Raw genomic sequence first — 19,339 nt, 5'->3', positions numbered from 1 at the left:
CCAAGTAGCTGTCTGAAGTATATGAACTTTTCTTTACCAAGAGACTTGGTAAATATGTCTACTACCTAGTCTTCAGTCTCTTCACATGAATCAAGTCAATCTGCCCTGTAAGAACCATTTCTTTGATGAAATGATAGTGAACCTCAATATGTTTGGACCTAGCATGGTAGATAGGATTGCTAGCCAACATAACATTGTTGAGGTTATCACAATGCAATCTCACTCTGCTTTCTAGATGCATTCCCAAGTCTTTCAATAGTTTCATCAACCAAACTGCTTCACAAGCCACTAAAGCAGCTCCTATGTACTCAACTTCTGTACTAGACAATGCAATAGTAGGTTGTTTCTTACTTTGCCAACTGATCATATTACTGCCCAATCCAAATGCATAACCACTGGTTGACCTCCTGTCATAGGCACAACTAGCCCAATTAGCATCAGTAAACCTTGTCAAGTCAAGGGATTTTCCATATGCATAAATGATAGAACCTAGAACCGGCCGGCATTGGCTCGTGCACTAGCCGGACCTCTATCACATGCGCTCAACAACCCCACGGCCTCGCGGCCAGGAGCGAGTGATGACACATACATTGCCTTCCTAAATATCTTGCGTTTGTATTACGTCGTTTGTAGTCCACTCTTCTCTCACCCACTACTCCTCAGAGGGAGTCCCTTACACATTGCCTAATGGCACGAAGCACAAACATAGGGGGTCCTCCAACGGCTGAGTGCCGCCACCCCTCTGCGACTCTCCTACACCTTGGGGATTGGCCCCTCGATGCGTCGCTTAACATATAAACATTTCGCACAAAATCCACTCAAGGTACCACTTAATCGTATACAGGAATGTACCATTGTCCTTACTTCTCTTTTTCCCTAGACCCCATGACTAGCCTATGGCTTAGGGTGTCCTGTCTCTCACTCAACGTGGGTCAAGGTCCTAATGAAAGCAATTGCTGTGCATCCAGGATTTCTGATACCTTTAAATATTTCCATGATTTATGCATATTGTGGATGCTAAGTGCTCAAACAATTATGAAATCAATATTTTGCACATATGGAAAACATCCTTTCAATGATTTTCAACTACCGTTCTTATGCGGCGTTGCACGAACCTAGCACCGAGGAAACCCTCGTACTACTAGGCTCTTATTTTATAATTATTCACCGACCTATATGGCATGCACACAAAACAACAATCTTTTCATCATTTTACTTCACATTTAGACACATTCTAACCACTCTACCCTCCTATCGATCAAATGTTGCATTGTGGTATGGATTTATAGGGCATTTTGCCATCATTTTATGTGTAAAAAGCGGGAAAAACACACTAGAACAAGAAGGTGGGGTTGAATTGAGGCAAATCCTCATGCTTCAGTCCCCAAAAATATTCACAAACATTGTTCTTAATTTTCATTAATTTTTCGCACCCAAAATGCAATTTTCCCCTATTTTTAGTGATTTTTCTCTTTTTTCCTTGTATTTTCCCTTATTTTTTGCATTATTTAATTACTAAAAATTCAAAATAGATTATGGGCTATGGCCCTTAGTTTCTTCTTGTAGCAAAAATGAAAATTTAGTTGGTATTCCTATTCATTTTTCCATTTTTATACCCAAAAACATCATTTTCCCTTGATTTTTCATATTTTACGTGTTTTAGTGTGTTATTTTGAGCCACAAGATGCATATTTTTCTGATTTTCTGATTATGATCAACAAGTACTCATGGAAAACAGCAACATAAACAATTTTTAGCCCACATGAACAACATTTTATCAATCAAAAGCCATGAAATCTCAAATTTCCTTTTAAAAAATTGAATTACCGCTTATTTGCGTGTTTCGGGTTTCATGTCCATGGCTGCAAATCTGAAAATCAGCAGCACTTCATGTTCAGCATGATCACAAATCACCATTTCCAGCCCGGGAAGCAATCCGATCCATGGCGGACAAGCCTCCACCATTGTTTCTTCTTCCTTCTTCTTCCCACATGAACTCCCTCTTAGAGGAGAGAGAGGGAGGAGAGAGAAAGACTAGATTTCTAACTCAGCATTCAGGCCACCAATGGAGGAGCGAAGACAGGCGATAGAGTCCACAGATAGAAGGGAATGAAGCCCCATAATCCATTAGGTAGGGTGTTTGTAACAGCCATGATGCCCTCTCTCCATCCATGGCGCATTTTTCGGCGCCCTCTGTTGGCCACGTTTTTTCATCTCTCTCATGCCCACGATTCTTCATATTGCATGCTTTTTGGTTGGGGGGTTAAAATTCCCCCAAAGGGCACCCCCTCTTTGGTCCATGTTGTGGCCACCCTTTCAAATCTTGACCAATTCTTGGCCATTTCCCCGTCCGGACTCGGAATTGAGCTCTGAAAAATCCTGGGCGTCTAGCTCAGCATCTCGCATTGGCCGGTAACTCTTGTCAACCCGCACGACTGTCTAAAAAATTATGAAAAATCAACAAGTGTCGCTTGGGCGCCTTTAAAGCACTTTGGCGCTTAAAATCGTCCTAGATCGAGCCGCCGCCTTTGACGTTGAATATTTTTCTCTTGATATTCATAATTTTTAGCTATTTTTAAGCATTTCCCGGCACCAAAATTCTGCTCTCAATAAAATATCCCATAATTTGTAGTATTCTTTACATATCTCATGATCCTCTTGACTGCATCTAAATGTGGTTTGCGAGGCTTTTGCATGTACTGACTAATCAGCCCCACTGCATAACATAAGTCGAGACGGGTAATAGTCAATCATATCAAGCTGCCCACCATCTGTCGATACATCGTCACATTCTCTATGGCATTCCCAACATCAATCTGTAGCTTGACATTTTGATCAAGAGGTGTCTCCATAGGCTTGCATTTAGCCATACCATACTTCTGTAACATATCATGAGCATATTGCTTTTGTAGCAGCCATATACCTTGAGGCATAGAGACTACCTCAATCCCAAAAAAATACTTTAGTTCACTAAGGTCTTTGACTCTAAATTTAGCCTGTAAACATGATTTAATTTCAACAATGTCCTCTTCATCATCTCCAGTGATGATAAGATCATCTATATAAACCATTGGAAACACATACCCATGATCTATCTTCTTTGTGAATAGACTGTTATCTGCATCACCCAATCTAAATCCATGTTGCTGTAAATATTTGTTAATCTGAGCATTCCATGATCTAGGTGCTTGTTTCAATTCATATAAAGTCTTTTTCAACTTACATACATGTGTAGGAAAGTCCGGGTGAACATAGCCTTCAGGCTGCTCCATATAGACTTTCTCAACTAAATCACTATTCAAGAAAGCATTCTTGACATCCATTTGCTATAATTTCGAGCCTTTTGCATCTTGCCAAAGCAAGGACAATTCTGACTATTGCCATTTTAGCCACCGGACTGAAAGTCTCCTCATAGTCAAGGCCATATTGTTGTGCATACCCTTTTGCAACTAGCCTGGCCTTATAGCATTCTAATGAACCATCTGACTTGCATTTAACCTTGTACACCCATTTTTAGCTAATGGGGACTTTGCCTTGAGACAACTCAACCAATTCCCATGCCTCATTTTTAGCCAGGGCTGCATAATACTCATCCATGGCAGCACATGAGTTAACATTCGTAAACTACATCATCAAACTTTGTAGGTTCTTTGTAATCTATCACACTAGCCATATATGCATAATGGCGGGCTAAATAACTAGTGTGTATGTAAACATGTCAACTAGTTTTCTGACTCTCTCAGATGTCTGTAACTGTGGCTCACTCTGCGCTTGCCTCTCATGAGGCGGTACATAACGACTCTGCCTTCCTAGTTTTCTAACTCTCTTAGATCTCTGTAATTGTGGCTCACTCTGAGCTTGCCTCTCATGAGGCGGTACATAACGAATCTGCCTTGCTCTAGGCATCATAATAGATGGAATGCCCAACTCACTATCCAAACTGTCTCGCTGTTAGATGACTCATAACCTGCTATAAGTGGACCTATCACATCCTCGAGCATATTTTATTTTCCCTTATCCAATCTCCCCCTTACTGACATATCCATGTCAGTGGACATAGGAGTACAATTCCGCAATTGTCTTGACCAAGGACTTACTGTAGGTGACCCATCACCTATAGGACCACTCATAGATGTACTCACTGTAGGTGTATTTTTAGCATTACTAGTGCTGGTTGATCCATCAGTAGCCATTGCAACAAGATTGCCATACCATGATGCTAGCTCATAAAAAACAACATCTCTGCTAATCAATGTCTCATGTGTAGACGGTACATAACACTTGTAAGCTTTTCGGTCTTGTGCATAACCAAGGAACACACTCTTGACAGCTTTAGGATCCAATTTCTTCCTCTTTTCATCAGGAACATGCACATATGCAATGCTACCAAATACCTTCAAGTGTGACATGTCAGGCTTATAACCATACAATCTCTCATATGGAGTTACATCATGAATCCCTGCTGTAGAAGTTCTATTCAACACATAGATAGTAGTCACTAGTGTTGCAGCCCAATAACTATTTGGAAAAATCTTCTCATTCATAATAGCTCTTTCCGATTCCATCAATACCCTATTTTTCCTTTCTTCTACACCATTTTGCTGTGATTTATAGCTGCAAGTTAAGTATCTTCTAATCCCATGTTTAGCAAGGTACCTGTCAAAGTAATTAGAGACATATTCTCCACCTCCATCTAATCTAAGACATGAAATTTTACAACTCAACTCATTTTCAACATGCTTCTTGAAGTCCTTGAATGCATCAAACACATCATCTTTATGCTTTATATGTAAAGCCAAGTATATTTTGCTGAAATCTTCAATGAAGGATACATAGTAATGAGCACCACCAAACGAAGCATTATGAGATGGACCCCATACATTTGAATGTACCAACTGTAAGGGTTGTGAGCTATTCCATACATGTCTCATAAATGGAAACCATGCTTGCTTTCCAAATTGACATGCATCACATACATGTCCAAAGTCATGATACTTGAACTAAGGCAATCCAAGCACAATCTCCTTCTGCTGCATAGATTTCAGCTTTTGTACATTCACATGGCCAATCCGCTTATGCCATATCTCAACATCTCATATAGCACCATCATCATGTGCAAACATGGCTGCTTTTAATTATGGAATTGATGCATCAAGAGTAAACATTCTGCCATCTCTTCGGCCTCTAGCAATCAATTTGCAACCATTACCATATTCTTCAACAAAGCATCCCATCTCTATTAAATCTCACGGCAGATTCTGTTTTTCCATCTGTCCAACTGATAAAAGATTCTTGATTATTGTAGGTACATGTAGTACATCATGCAGGCTCTTTTTCTTGCCATCAGGCATCAACAACGGAATAGTTCTTGTGTGTCATCCCCGGTACATACATAACCATGTGAACCTGCAACCATATCATCAAACCATTCTCCATGGGGTGTCATGATTTGAAGCCCCTGAATCCATGTACCATCTCTCATCTCTGTTCTACCTAGATGCATTCTTAGACACATGCTGCATGGAAAACAATCTGTCAACTTGCTCATCATGAGCACCACTAGAAGATGCACAGTGCCCATGTTGTTTGCCCTTTGCCTTCATATCTCTCTACTTCTTGTAACAATCCTTTGCAATGTGTCCATATTTTCCGCATTAATGGTAGTCCTTATCTCTGTTTAACTGATCATTTGCCTCCCATGAACCACATCCACCACCTCTACCATGGAGTGATCTCCCCCTGGCTCTAAAGCCGCCAAATCCACATGGCCCTATGTATTTGTGCCATGCGAGGCATTCTATTGATGCTATCCATAAGTGTTTCAAGTGTCTCCTCGACCTCAAAAAGCGCCACGGCCTCTGCTGCCTCTATCACTCTAGCTAGCGTAAAGAATATTGTCTTTGCTTTGAGACGTACTAGAACTTGTATTCAACCCAATCTTAACTTTCTCATGCAGCAACAAAGCGATCAGCTCATCCCAATCTCAACAAATTCAGCTCTAACAAAGATAGACGTATCCAATGCTTTATACTCTTTGCCAAGTCCATTCAATGTCACTGCAATCATATCATCCTCAAAAAATGAAGATCCACTGGTGGCAAGCTGATCTGCTATGTTCTTGATCTCTGTAGTGTAGGCTTGAATGCTTCTCCCATTCTTAAACATGTTATTGAACTGTTGCTTTAGCTGAATCTTTCTTGCATGTGTTACATTTCCACAATTCTTCATGAGTATGTCCCATGCATCCTTTGGGGAACTACATCTAGTAATTTGTATAACCATAACATCTGATATACATAAGGAAAACCAATGTAACACCTTGCATGCTCTCTCTGTCCATAGCTTATGAGCCCTTTTCTGATCATTTGTCAGATTCCTTTCATGCATTTCACGTTCAGCCTCATCACATATACATAAATCCCAATAACCTCTGCCAACCAAAAATTCTTCATACGAAACTCTAGCTTTTCTCCCACAATTTGAGTGATATTTTCAGTTCCTTGAGCATTTTCCATAGTTGTAGCTTAGATATTCAGTGATGTATACAACCTGTAAGTATTTGGCTCCTTTTCCTACAATTCATGACTAGTTTCTTGCTATTCACGACAGTTTCCAACAATTTACGACAGTTTTCGTGACACTTGCTCACTATAAATTGTATTCTGACAATGGAAAAACACAGTCAATTGAGCATAAACCAAGCTCAAATCAATTCAAAATATTGTATGGTAATGGCAAAACATTCCAGCAACAAACTATGTCCAGACAAGTATCAATGTTTGTATTGTATGCAAGTAGTAGTACCAAATACACCTAGCCCACTGCTATAACCAATAGTATTTTCTTTGTTAAAAAAAGAGTATTGAGACCTCAAAACAGCCCCAAAACATCTCATTCAGTCGCCACTCTATGCAGGAGTTGACCGATCAAAATATATTGCATGTATGTCAAGTGAAGATGATAGGTATTCTTCCTGCAGACAATAACTAGTCAATACCCTAGTGTAACCAGCAACGAATTAGTCCGAAATTTGGACTTTTAGTTCTCACAATATCCCAAAAATCATCTACCACTCAAATGGTATGATCCAAGCATCTATCACTAGCAAATAAGCATCATAGATACTTCAACCCTGTAGGTATATTGTTTCCAAATTCAGGATAGCAACCAGTTCACTGTTTCCAGCCTACAAATAAGCTCCAAAACTGAGCATTTAACACTCCAATATCATGCTCAAATGCATGATAATAAGGGCATATACATTGTTACGATGAAAGCCACCAATGCCCTGGAATCACCTATTGTTTACTGTAGTAGAGAGCCAGTAGTTTGCACACGTCTGTGCTGAATATCTCAAAATCTGTGAGGAGTTTGGAAAAGAAATTATCTACAAAGTTGTAGATCATGTCGAAACAGTCAAGAATAGCAAGCCATTTCTCCAAAACCATTTTTGTAGCAAGATATAGCTTCTACAAAAAAAACGGGATGTAGGCACAGTCTCCTTTGATGATGTTTTCTTCGGATCTAATGTCTTGATGTCTTGATCTTCCACTCCAATACCATGTTAGAGAGGGAGAGATAGAGTGGAGCGGAAGATGAGCCTCAGCTTGTTGTTGTTATTCTTCCATCATACTAACTGAAAGAAACTTACACACATAGGTATGACTAACCAAGACTAAGTGTGGTTAAGTCACTGACTACACTGACTTATTGAATGTCACACATGTGTACAGTTGTATCCAGCTAATGTTGGTCACATACATAAAGATATACTGACTGAAGAGTAACGGGAGCTTGATATTCTACCTTAAGGACTTAACTACTTTCCTTATTGTAGGGTCAATAAATTGGTAACGATAAAGAACTAGGGTTTGTCCCTGAGGTTCTTAAAAAGAGACCCTAGGTTCGACATACGTCAGCTTAAAGAAACTTAAACGGATTATTTCAACGCAGGACTTGCACAGCAAGTACGAAGTCATGTAGCCTTGTGACTGATTCACAAGACGAAAGGGTAAATAACCTCAACAAGGATGGCAGATACTTACTCAAGTTATCTTGCAAATGGATGTATTCTTGGATATCCTTCTAAATAAGGAAAGTTATAAACCGGAAACTAAAGTATCTAATGAACTTTAGGGTTGACCAAGTTGGGTTAATAAGGTACGCCCTAACCTGGACTATAAAGGATCTCGCCAAGTTACAAGACACCTTGGGAACAAGTGCTGATACACTCAAAAGGAAAGAATAATTCCTTAGCAATTTGCCAAACAACACGGTCAATTTAATGGAAATGTTTGTGCTTGCTAGAGATTTTTGAGCACTGTTTGAATTATGAATTACAAATTAAATGAATACCTATACTTCAGGTTGAAGGCCTGAAGGGAGAGGCAGTTTCAGTTACCCCCGACTGCCTGCCTAACCCTAACCAAGGGGGTTGTTGACCACGACGGGAACGTGGACCGAACCCGCCGCGAGAGGTCTCTCCGTTGAGCTCTACTTGGAGCAAGAGGACGCTTGTGTGCCGAGGGGGCTCTGGCTGTAAATCCCTCGCCTTTCGGGTCCTGCACAAGAGGCTAACGTGACTTGGGATTGGATCTCGAGGCCCGCATACTAGTCTACGGGCAGAAGCTTGGAATAGTGATCACTGTGGATTACTGGATAGCCTTCGGGTAGATTATGGGCAAGCCTACGGGTGGAACTCCTTGTATTTCAAAGATAAAAATGATGATATGTTAATAAAGAACTTGTTTGAAATTGTTTTTCTATGTCACATGATAAAATTACGTGAAGGAACCAGTGTTTAACGGATTAATTAAAGAAGCTGGTTGTTACATGTCAAACTAATGTGTTAGGTAATTACATAGCTAAAACAAATCGAGGAAAGTGTGGAGGATGGGCCATAGGTCCGTCCTGCGGTTGGGTGGTCCCGGTTAGCCGGGAACTTTTCTCAAAGAACAGCGGGATGATCGTCAAAGAAAACGAATAATGAAAGCGATGACCTAAAGTTATGTCTTAACCGATTTACGATGTTTTAGGGGAACGGAATGGGACTATGCCTTATGGCAAAGAGGTTGAGCTTTGCATCCCTCTCGTTTCCCATTCTCCTTGAACCAAGTGCAGCATGAATCCGCTTCGAACCTGGCATTTCTGCGTAAAGTAGTTCGCTTGGGTCCGATGCTAATTGCTGTTAGTTAATGACCAGTCAGGAAAACCCTAATTCCGGTCGATCCTAAGTGGGAAGGGCCAGGATACTTCCGCACGTGGCAGATGCGGAAAGACCTAGATTGCAAATCCCGTAACATTTCATGGGAGTGCCGGGTGGAGCTTTCTAGACATCCCTTCTGATGGACTGCTAAGACGTGTCTTGGATGATACGAAGAGGACATGTTACAGTTGGTATCAGAGCCGACCAATAACGGAAGTGCTTTTATAAAATCTCAATTAAAAGAAGAAAAGAAATTATTGCTGTCCAAAACATTTTCTTACCTTCAATGCTGTCTTGCAGAATTATGAAGCGTGGAACAAGTTTTTTGTATTTCAGGTCATGTTTATGACTGCAATGCATTCTCTACTTTATAGAAAAAGAATTGGGATGATGAACATCCTCGAGTAGATTTATAATCCATCACCTTTATACATAGAACGAAGATGGACGGGGTCTTCAAGAATCTACTATATAGCCGCCCACCGGTTTGCTTAGCTACAAACCAACCTAAAGAGGATCAAATGGTTGGAAAACTTGAAGGTCGTGAAGCTGTTCATTTTTGTGGAAGCTCACGTAAATTCAACTTTACATATCCGAGGTCGGAGGGTTGAGATGAACTCATATGTATATGAGGAAGTAACCCGTGTAATCCCAGCCGACAGGATTAAAGTGTTGGGCCGCCATGAGAAGTATGGATTCCAACGGAAAGGGTATCCTGAACTTCCAATGACTTATCGATTCCTAAAGATCCATGACCCAAAACCCTACTATTACTCAGTTCCTGTAGATAAATGCAATACAACATTGTTCTCCCCAAACTAAATGTAACAACTGACTTATCATCACACGGAACGTTGTATCCAAAAGGGCTATGCCCATGTAAATACAAATAAAGACTTCTTTTTATCGATATCTGGCTGTGCATAAGAGTTGTTAAAAAGTTAAGTAGCTACATTGTTTACAAGATAGCTGAACTAAAAATGAAAGATAAGCTAACGTCAATTATCATATAATAACGTTAAGAAAACCTTTATTCAGACACAACCCCAGGTACAGGTTCCAAATTCGCCTCCTACATCAAGTACTGCTGTGATCCAGGAGAAGAAGTTCCTCCTCAAGCAGATAAAGCCACCCGAGTTTGACAGGAGAGGCAGATTCATCTAGGTTGATGCTGAAAGCTGGATTGAATCCATGGAGGATTACTTCGAAGCAGCCCGTACTGCACCTACCAATCAGGCTATGCTCGCCAAGTTAAAGCTCACTGGCGAAGCCAGACTTTGGTGGAGGCAATGGTGCAGGGGTCAAGGGATTTCAGAGGGATCCGTTACCTAGGAGAAGCTGAAGAAAGCCGTGCAGGGAAGATACTTACCACTTGCATATCGCACGCAGAAAATGAATGAGTTCTATGAGCTAAAACAGCTAGGACTCACTCTTGACGCATACTACTCTAAATTCGTCTCACTTTTAAAGTATGCGCCACAAATGGACATGGCGCAGCAGGTGTCCAAATTTTGTGCAGGCTTAAATCCACCAGTAAATACCCATCTCGAATGTATGCGTCCATCAGATCTTCAGGATGCACTCATTCAAGCAGTGCCTATAATTCAGGAGGTGCAAGCTAGACCAAGGGGTAACAAAACTTGGTCTTATAATGACTCGAACAGAGGTGCATTCAGACCTCAAATGAAGAGAGTTCAAGGTCATAATCAGGGACAAAGAAAGAAAGCAAGGACAAATAATGTCAACAACTTTGTTCCTACTCAAAGTAATGGCCAAAACCTCCGTTGTTTCCACTGCAACAAACCTGGTCACTTCAAGAGGCAATGTCCCAAGCTCAGCAGAGGACATCGCCAAACGCCTTTCCAAGGAGCAGGTCGCGGTCAAGGAGCCGCCACCCGTGGAAGAGGAAGAACCGCTTGCATTGCCAATAGGCAAAGATGCGAAGAAGAAGAAGAGGAAGATCCGACCATGGAAGCAGAATTCGAAAGAGCGACAGTCCATGCCGCCTTACACAAGAAAGGGCCGAATCGCCAGTTCTCGGTGATTCAAACATCGTCGGACTATCAAGGTAAAAGTTTCAAAACCTTGATTGATTGTGGCAATACACATTCCTTTATCTCACCAGAATGTGCAAAAAGATTAGGAATAGCCACAATAGAAGCACCTACCCTGCTTGTGGAATTGGCAAATGGTCGTGAGGTAACTTGTACCAGGAAAACTGCTAAGGTGGAATTCTTCCTGGGAGGGAAGAAGACTTCAGTCAAATTTAGAGTCATGAATTTAGGTATCCATGAGTGTCTACTCGGGATGGATTGGCTTAAGCCCAACGACGCCCACATTCACTGTGGGAAGGGTCAAGTTTCTTTTCGAAACTTTGAAAGGGAATTTGTCACAACTCAAGGTGAGGCAGGAGTGCCAAGAATCCAATTGGCCAAAGTATCTCGGATCATAAAAGGAGTCAGAAAAGGATTACCTGTTTACCTGATCAAACTCAACAAGTTAGATAAAAAGAAAGAGTCTCATGAAGGACCTTCTTGGCTAAAGGAATACGCTGACGTATTCCCTGAAGAATTGACTGAACTTCCGCCTCAAAGAGAAGTAGATCATGAGATTAGGTTAGTACCTGGAGCTGCGCCAATTGCAAAGAGACCTTATAGAATGTCCATACCAGAAGCAATAGAGTTGAAGGAACAACTCAAGCAACTATTAGATCAGGGCTACATCCAGCCTAGCAATTCACCGTGGGGAGTTCCAGTACTATTCCAGAAAAAGAAAGATGGGACACTTCGACTATGTATTGATTACCGAGGGTTGAATCAATCAACAGTCAAGAAAAAGTATCCTATTCCTAGAATAGATGAGCTTCTTGATCGTCTTCAGGGTGCAAAGATCTTCTCCAAGATTGATCTCAAGTCAGGTTACTATTAGATAAGGATCAAAGAAGAAGATATTCCGAAGACGGCCTTCAATACAAGATATGGGCACTTTGAGTTCCTGGTTATGTCATTCGGGCTTACGAATGCACTTGCTACCTTCAATAGATTAATGTAGGACATTTTTAGGCCATATCTTGATGATTTCGTGCTTGTCTTCTTCGATGACACTTTAGTCTATTCTAAACAGGAAGAAGATCATGAATCCCAACTTTGGATATTGTCCTTGAGACAATGAGGTCACATAAGCTGTATGCAAAAATGAAGAAGTGTGCATTCTTCAAGCATCAGATTGAATATCTGCGATTCATAGTATCATCAGAAGGAATATCAGTAGACCCAGCCAAGGTCAGAGATGTGCTTGAATGGCCAACACCAGTATCTATCAGAGAAATACCAGCTTTCTTGGATTGACAGGATGGTATAGGGTCTTCATCAAAAACTATGCTTTGATTGCAGCACCTCTGACGGATTTACTAAAGAAGCAGACTTCCATTACATGGTCAACTCTCGAACAGAATAGCTTCGACAAATTGAAGCAAAGTTTGGTATCAGCACCTATTCTAAAACTTCCAGACCTCAATAAAGAGTTCGAGGTAGTAACAGATGCTAGCATTCTTGCCTTGGGGTATGTACTTATGCAAGAAGGTCATCCAGTAGCATACTCTTCAAGGAAATTGAAGAGTCATGAAAAGAATTATGCCACGCATGATCTGGAATTACTAGCTGTCATCCATGCTCTAAAGCTTTGGAGACACTACATGTTGGGTAACAAGTTTACTCTAGTAACCGATCATAAGAGTCTCAAATGGATTTTTACCCAGAACGAGCTCAACATGAGGCCACGTCGGTGGATTGAAGTGTTGGAGGAATATGATTTTGAAATCAAGTACCGACCAGGGAAGGAGAATGTAGTTGCCGATGCACTCAGTCGCAAGGCATTCCTAAATTCCTTATATCTGCAGAACCCATCAACGGCCAGATCTCTGGCTACAAAAGTATCTATGCCAAACAACCCTATACTTGAACTAGCTAGAGAGGAAGCATGCCATGATTTGGCATACCAAACAATGCTAAAGGAAATATCTACCAAGGAGAAGAATCAAAAGTTGCAAGCTAAGTATCAGGAATTTTCCATTGATAATGGACTTGTCTACTACAGAACAAGGCTGTGTATACCAGCAAGCCAGTCACTTAAGCAGAAGATAATATGGAAAGCTCATGATTCCCCTTTCGCAAGACATCCTGGCTATGCTAAGAATCTTAATGCAGTTAGGAAGAGCTACCATTGGGAGAGGCTCAAAGGTGACATTCTCAAATATGTCACTGAGTGTTTGTCTTGCCAACGTATCAAAGCCGAACATGTCATGATGCCAGGGAAACTGCAACCGCTTGACATTCCCCAAATGAAATGGGAATTCATCAGTATGGATTTTGTTGTGGGCTTACCCCAAGTCCAAGGAGGATACAATTTTATTATGGTTGTGGTTGACATGCTTACCAAGATTGCACACCTGATTCCAGTAAAGACAAACTATAAAGCCTCCGACATTGCAAGATTGTTTATCAAGGAGATATTCAAGCTACATGGGTTACCTAGAAGAATCATTAGTGATCGAGATTCTCTCTTCACATCACACTTCTGGAGAGCTATCTTTGAAGCTATTGGGACTCAAATCTGTTTTAGCATCGCCTACCATCCCCAAACGGATGGCCAAACAGAGCGAGTAAATCAAGTCATCAAGGATATGCTTAGGGCATACTGTTGTTGAGAGCCGAAAAGGTGGATTCAATACTTGCCATTGGTTGAATTTGCCTACAATGCTTCTTACCAGCAGAGTATTCAAATGACTCCTTTCCAAGCATTGTATGGTCATGATTGTCGAAGTCCTCTAAACTTTTCTGATCCAACCCTAAGGGTTGAAGCATCAAGGCAGATGTTGGAAGACATGGATGACCAAATAAAGTCAATAAGACAAGACATACAAGCGGCCAAGGATAGACAAAAGGCATACGCAGATTTGAGGCATAAAGAAAGAGTCTTCGAAGAAGGAGACATGGTCTTCATTCGCGTACGCCCTAAAAAGAGTTCTCTATCCCTAGGAGATTGCAAGAAGCTAAGTCCAAGGTATTGTGGGCCGTACAAAATCCTCAAATGCCTAGGACCCAATGCTTATAGATTGCAACTCCCTGAGAACCTAAAGGTTCACAATGTATTCCATATCAGCCTATTGAAAAAAAATGTACCCAACCCTAACCATGTACTTGATGACCAACAAATTGTAATGCCTAGTCAAGGAGTCCTTGAACTAAGGCGAGATAGGATCTTAGGTGTTAGGGAGAGACAGTTAAGATCTAGAACCTTGAGAGAATGCCTCGTCCAGTGGAAAGATTATTCCGAAGAGGATGCCACTTGGGTAGATGAAGGCACTCTCAACCATCAATATCCCCAGTTTATCTCGAGATGAGGACATCTCGATTCTTCTAAGGGAAAGAGAATGTAATATATTAAATATATAAAAGAAATTTTTTTCCGCCCCACAGCGGCATATCAAGCTGGCGTTGTGTGAGGGGGGATGGACGAGCCAACAAGCTCCTCGGGTCGCTGGAGCTTGCTTGGCTCCCTCGCCATGCATGCTGATAGGTAAGGGGGGGAGGATTCCCTCCCCTCCCCTATTTAAAGAGGGAGGGCCGCTCGGATAAGAAAAGGGAGGAAGAGGAGAAGAACATATACGCCACCCTGCCCGATTTCTGCCGGCTAATGCTGCCGCCACCAGCCGCCCCGCTGCCGCCCATTACCTCCAGCTTCCCTCCACAGCGCCACCGTCAGACTTCTCGTTTCCCCCCCTCCCCCCGCCAGATTATCTTCCCCCCCTCCTGCCATGTGATAAAGGAAGCTTCTTTGTAGAAGCTTCCTAAGAGGGGGCTAATCAAGCCCCCATTCACCCCTCATATCCCCGTCCTCTGAATTTTCATTTCCCCCTCCCCCGGGTTTTTAAACCCCCAAGCCCCCTTTCCCGTGGTGCATTAACCCCTTTTCCAGGATAGACTTAAGCCTTTTCCGGGGTACGATTAACCCTTTTTCGGGGTGCATTAAAGCCAAGTCCCTTAAAATTCACCTTACTCTAGGAGGAGAAAACCCTTAATCTCCGTGCCTAAAACCATAAGTCCCGTCTTGTGTTTGACCCCGTGTTTTACCCTCATATGTGGATAGGAATCTAGTTTTACCACCAAATAGGTCAACCAATAGTCTCGTCCTACTAGAGTATCTTGACGTAAACTCCTAAGCCCTTTCCAATACCCCGTACACACCTTTTTCCCCAACTATAAACCCGTGTGTTATTTTTCAATTTTTCCTTTGGGTTTGAAAAACTCCCAAATCCTTCCATTCCATTGCCAAAGATATCCCAAGGGCTTTCATAGATGTTTGTGAAGCCACGCCACACATAATCTTTCCACTGTGATTATATCCTATAGATCCTTTATCCCTTAAGCTTACAAACCTTTTTCTCTCCGAAGAAGCTAGGATTTTAGAAGTTTTATTATCCCTTCCGGTGGTCAACTTTTTGATCAACTTCTTGCCTCGAAAGAGAGATGGTGGAAATCCGGAAGAAAGAGTAAAAGCTGCCTTCACTATCGAACTGCGATGCCGCCTAAGAAAGTCCAAGGAGTAGCTACGGGAGGGTCGTCTCCCGGTATACATGTGGATATCTCACCCCAAAACCAGGTTTTTCCTTCTTGGTTTTATATCGGGTTTTAAGTCAAATCATGTAAAGATACATTGTTTAGGATAGTTTTTTTTTTTCGAGTTATTTACAATGAAGGAGTTCAGTTTAATTGAACAAATGATCATGTATAGAACGTAATTTCCTTCGAATAGCATCATGCATTCATAACGAATTACGAACAAGATTATCTACTTACTGTAGTAGTATATTTGAGTTAAATTCTTGAAGGTATAAAAGCTGCATCTTGCACCATTAACCCTATTCCTTTAACAACGATTCATCATGAAATCCATGAAAGGTTTTTTTTTTCTCGTTACTCAAATTACTAGGAAGTTATCATTGTTAACTGCATTTCTTAACAAGGAAAAGATTATTATTTGGCATGATTTCGTTTGTAAGGAAAAAGGAAAGTTAAATTGAATTCATCGATTGAAAAATCAATTATCACAAGGATAATAAATCGTGACGAGGTGATCAATATTACCTTCCAAAAGATAACTAAACCAATCTAAACTTAGAAAATACCATGCTGAAGAGAAAAATACGACTCGGAAATGATTTAAAGACCAAAGAAATGTTTATACCTTAAGCACTTAACTACTTTCCTTATTGTAGGGTCAATAAATTGGTAACGATAAAGGACTAGGGTTTGTCCCTGAGGTTCTTAAAAAGAGACCCTAGGTTCGACATACGTCAGCTTAAAGAAACTTAAATGGATTATTTCAATGCAGGACTTGCGCAACAAGTACGAAGTCATGTAGTCTTGTGACTGATTCACAAGACGAAAGGGTAAATAACCTCAACAAGGATGGTAGTTACTTACTCAAGTTATCTTGCAAATGGATGTATTCTTGGATATCCTTCTAAATAAGGAAATTTATAAACCGAAAACTAAAGTATCTAATGAACTTTAGGGTTGACCAAGTTGGGTTAATAAGGTACGCCCTAACCCAGACTATAAAGGATCTCGCCAAGTTACAAGACACCTTGGGAACGAGTGCTGATACACTCAAAAGGAAAGAATAATTGCTTAGCAGTTTGCCAAACAACACGGTCGATTTAATGGAAATGTTTTTGCTTGCTAGAGATTTTTGAGCACTGTTTGAATTATGAATTACAAATTAAATGAATACCTATACTTCAGGTTGAAGGCCTGAAGGGAGAGGCAGTTTCAGTTACCCCCGACTGCCTGCCTAACCCTAACCAAGGGGGTTGTTGACCGCGCCGGGAACATGGACCGAACTCGCCGCGAGAGGTCTCTTCATTGAGCTCTACTTGGAGCAGGAGGACGCTTGGGTGACAAGGGGCTCTGGCTGTAAATCCCTCGCCTTCCGGGTCCTGCACAAGAGGCTAACGTGACTCGGGATTGGATCTCGAGGCCCGCATACTAGTCTACGAGCATAAGCTTGGAATAGTGATCACTGTGGATTACTGGATAGCCTTCGGGCAGATTATGGACAAGCCTACGGGCGGAACTCCTTGTATTTCAAAGATAAAAATGATGATATGTTAATAAAGAACTTGTTTGATATTGTTTTTCTGTCACGTGATAAGATTACGTGAAGGAACCAGTGTCTAACGGATTAATTAAAGAAGCTAGTTGTTACATGTCAAACTAATGTGTTAGGTAATTACATAACTAAAACAAATCGAGGAAAGTGCGGAGGATGGGCCATAGGTCCGTCCTGCGGTTGGGTGGTCCCGGTTAGCCGGGAACTTTTCTCAAAGAACAGCGATGACCTAGAGTTATGTCTTAACCGATTTATGCTATTTTAGGGGAACGGAATGGGACTATGCCTTATGGCAGAGAGGTTGAGCTTTGCATCCCTCTCGTTTCCCATTCTCCTTGAACCAAGTGCAGCATGAATCCGCTTCGAACCTGGCGTTTCTGCGTAAAGTAGTTCGCTTGGGTCCGACGATAGTTGCTGTTAGTTAATGACCAGTTAGAAAAACCCTAATTTCAGTCGATCCTAAGTGGGAACGGCCAGGATACTTCCGCTACGTGGCAGACGCGGAAAGATCTAGATCGCAAATCCCGTAACATTCCATGGGAGTGTCGGGTGGAGCTTTCTAGACATCCCTTCCGATGGACTGCTAAGACGTGTCCTGGATGATACGAAGAGGACATGTTACAGAAAGCATCTAGCCCTTTCCCTTTTTTCTCTTTTTGGTCTTCATTTTGCTCTTCATGTTCTTCTCTTTTTCCTTTCTGCTCTTTTTGTTTTTTTCTTTGCCATTTTGGTACTTTCTCCATGATATAATCAAGTGAGCCCTAGTAGGAGACACTGACTTCTTGTTAGATCAAAATGCAATTGTTCTATCTAGCACACAAGATTTGATTTGAAGGGTTATTCTCAAGGTTGGTCGGCAAATAGAGTTAAAGCAGGTGAAATCAAAACATTGAAATGTTTGGATCTGGAATATGCATTCTACTTGGATTCTTCTCTCTAGAGTACATTAACTATCTTGGTTGGTTGTTGCTAGACTTCAAGCTCATCTTTTTGTATTTGGTATGACTGTACCCGACACTTGAGCTGTCCAGCTATACTACATGATGCATGCATTAAATAAGTTGGTGCTTAGGACTTAGTTGTTTGGTGTGAATGGTCCTTGAGACCTTAGGTTGTAAACAGTCATTTCAGTTATGTGTTAATAATAATGGAAGATATGAGTGAGAGCTCTCAGCTCCTCATTGTGTTAGCTCCAACCCTTCTTTGACTTTAAACAATTGTTTGCCTAGTTTCTAGATCCAACCATTGTAGTTGATGTGGACCTATTTATTTGTTATTGTTGGGAACTTAGATTAGTTGCATTTATGGGCTTAATGATTGAAGGTTTTAAAATAATAGTAATAACTGATTCCATGTGTCTATTGATTTCATTCACTTACTGCTAAGGTGTCCTAGTATTGTATTAGTAGGAAATAGGGAACATGTGGCCACATTTTTAGGGAAGATTTGGCCTCCTAGGCTACTACCACTCCACCTCCAACTGATTGGCAACCTTCTTTTGTATGTTGGTGACCTAGTATTGTATTAGTAGGAAATAGGGAACATGTGGCCACATTTTTAGGGAAGATTTGGCCTCCTAGGCTACTATCACTCCACCTCCAACAATTGATTGGCAACCTTCTTTTGTATGCTGGTGACATCAAATAGTCTACTGGTTGCAACCATTCTCTCAATAGTCAGTATCTTGGTTTTTTTGTTTAGCTCCCTTTCAGCTTCGTATGTGGCTCTTGTTCATGGTTTATAGCCTAGACAGATTTGCATTTTGCTTATGCATACCCTATTGCAGCTACATTTGCTATCATAGTAGGTTTCCCTATTGATTTCCACCCTCTAGAACACATGGCGATTGCTACTCATCATCTTCTTCACTCATATAGCCATTGAGGATTGTGTTTTGCTCCCTTCACACATTGTAGATGCCCTTTAGGTGCTACTACCTGATCAACTAGGGCAGTGTAATCA

The sequence above is a fragment of the Lygodium microphyllum genome, chromosome 4 (genome assembly GCF_053477565.2).
Source record: "Lygodium microphyllum isolate KBCC chromosome 4, Lygodium_microphyllum_v1.1.10, whole genome shotgun sequence".
Classification (NCBI taxonomy): Eukaryota; Viridiplantae; Streptophyta; class Polypodiopsida; order Schizaeales; family Lygodiaceae; genus Lygodium; species Lygodium microphyllum.
The sequence above is the reverse complement of the archived record's forward strand: the minus strand, read 5'-3'. Positions refer to the sequence as shown.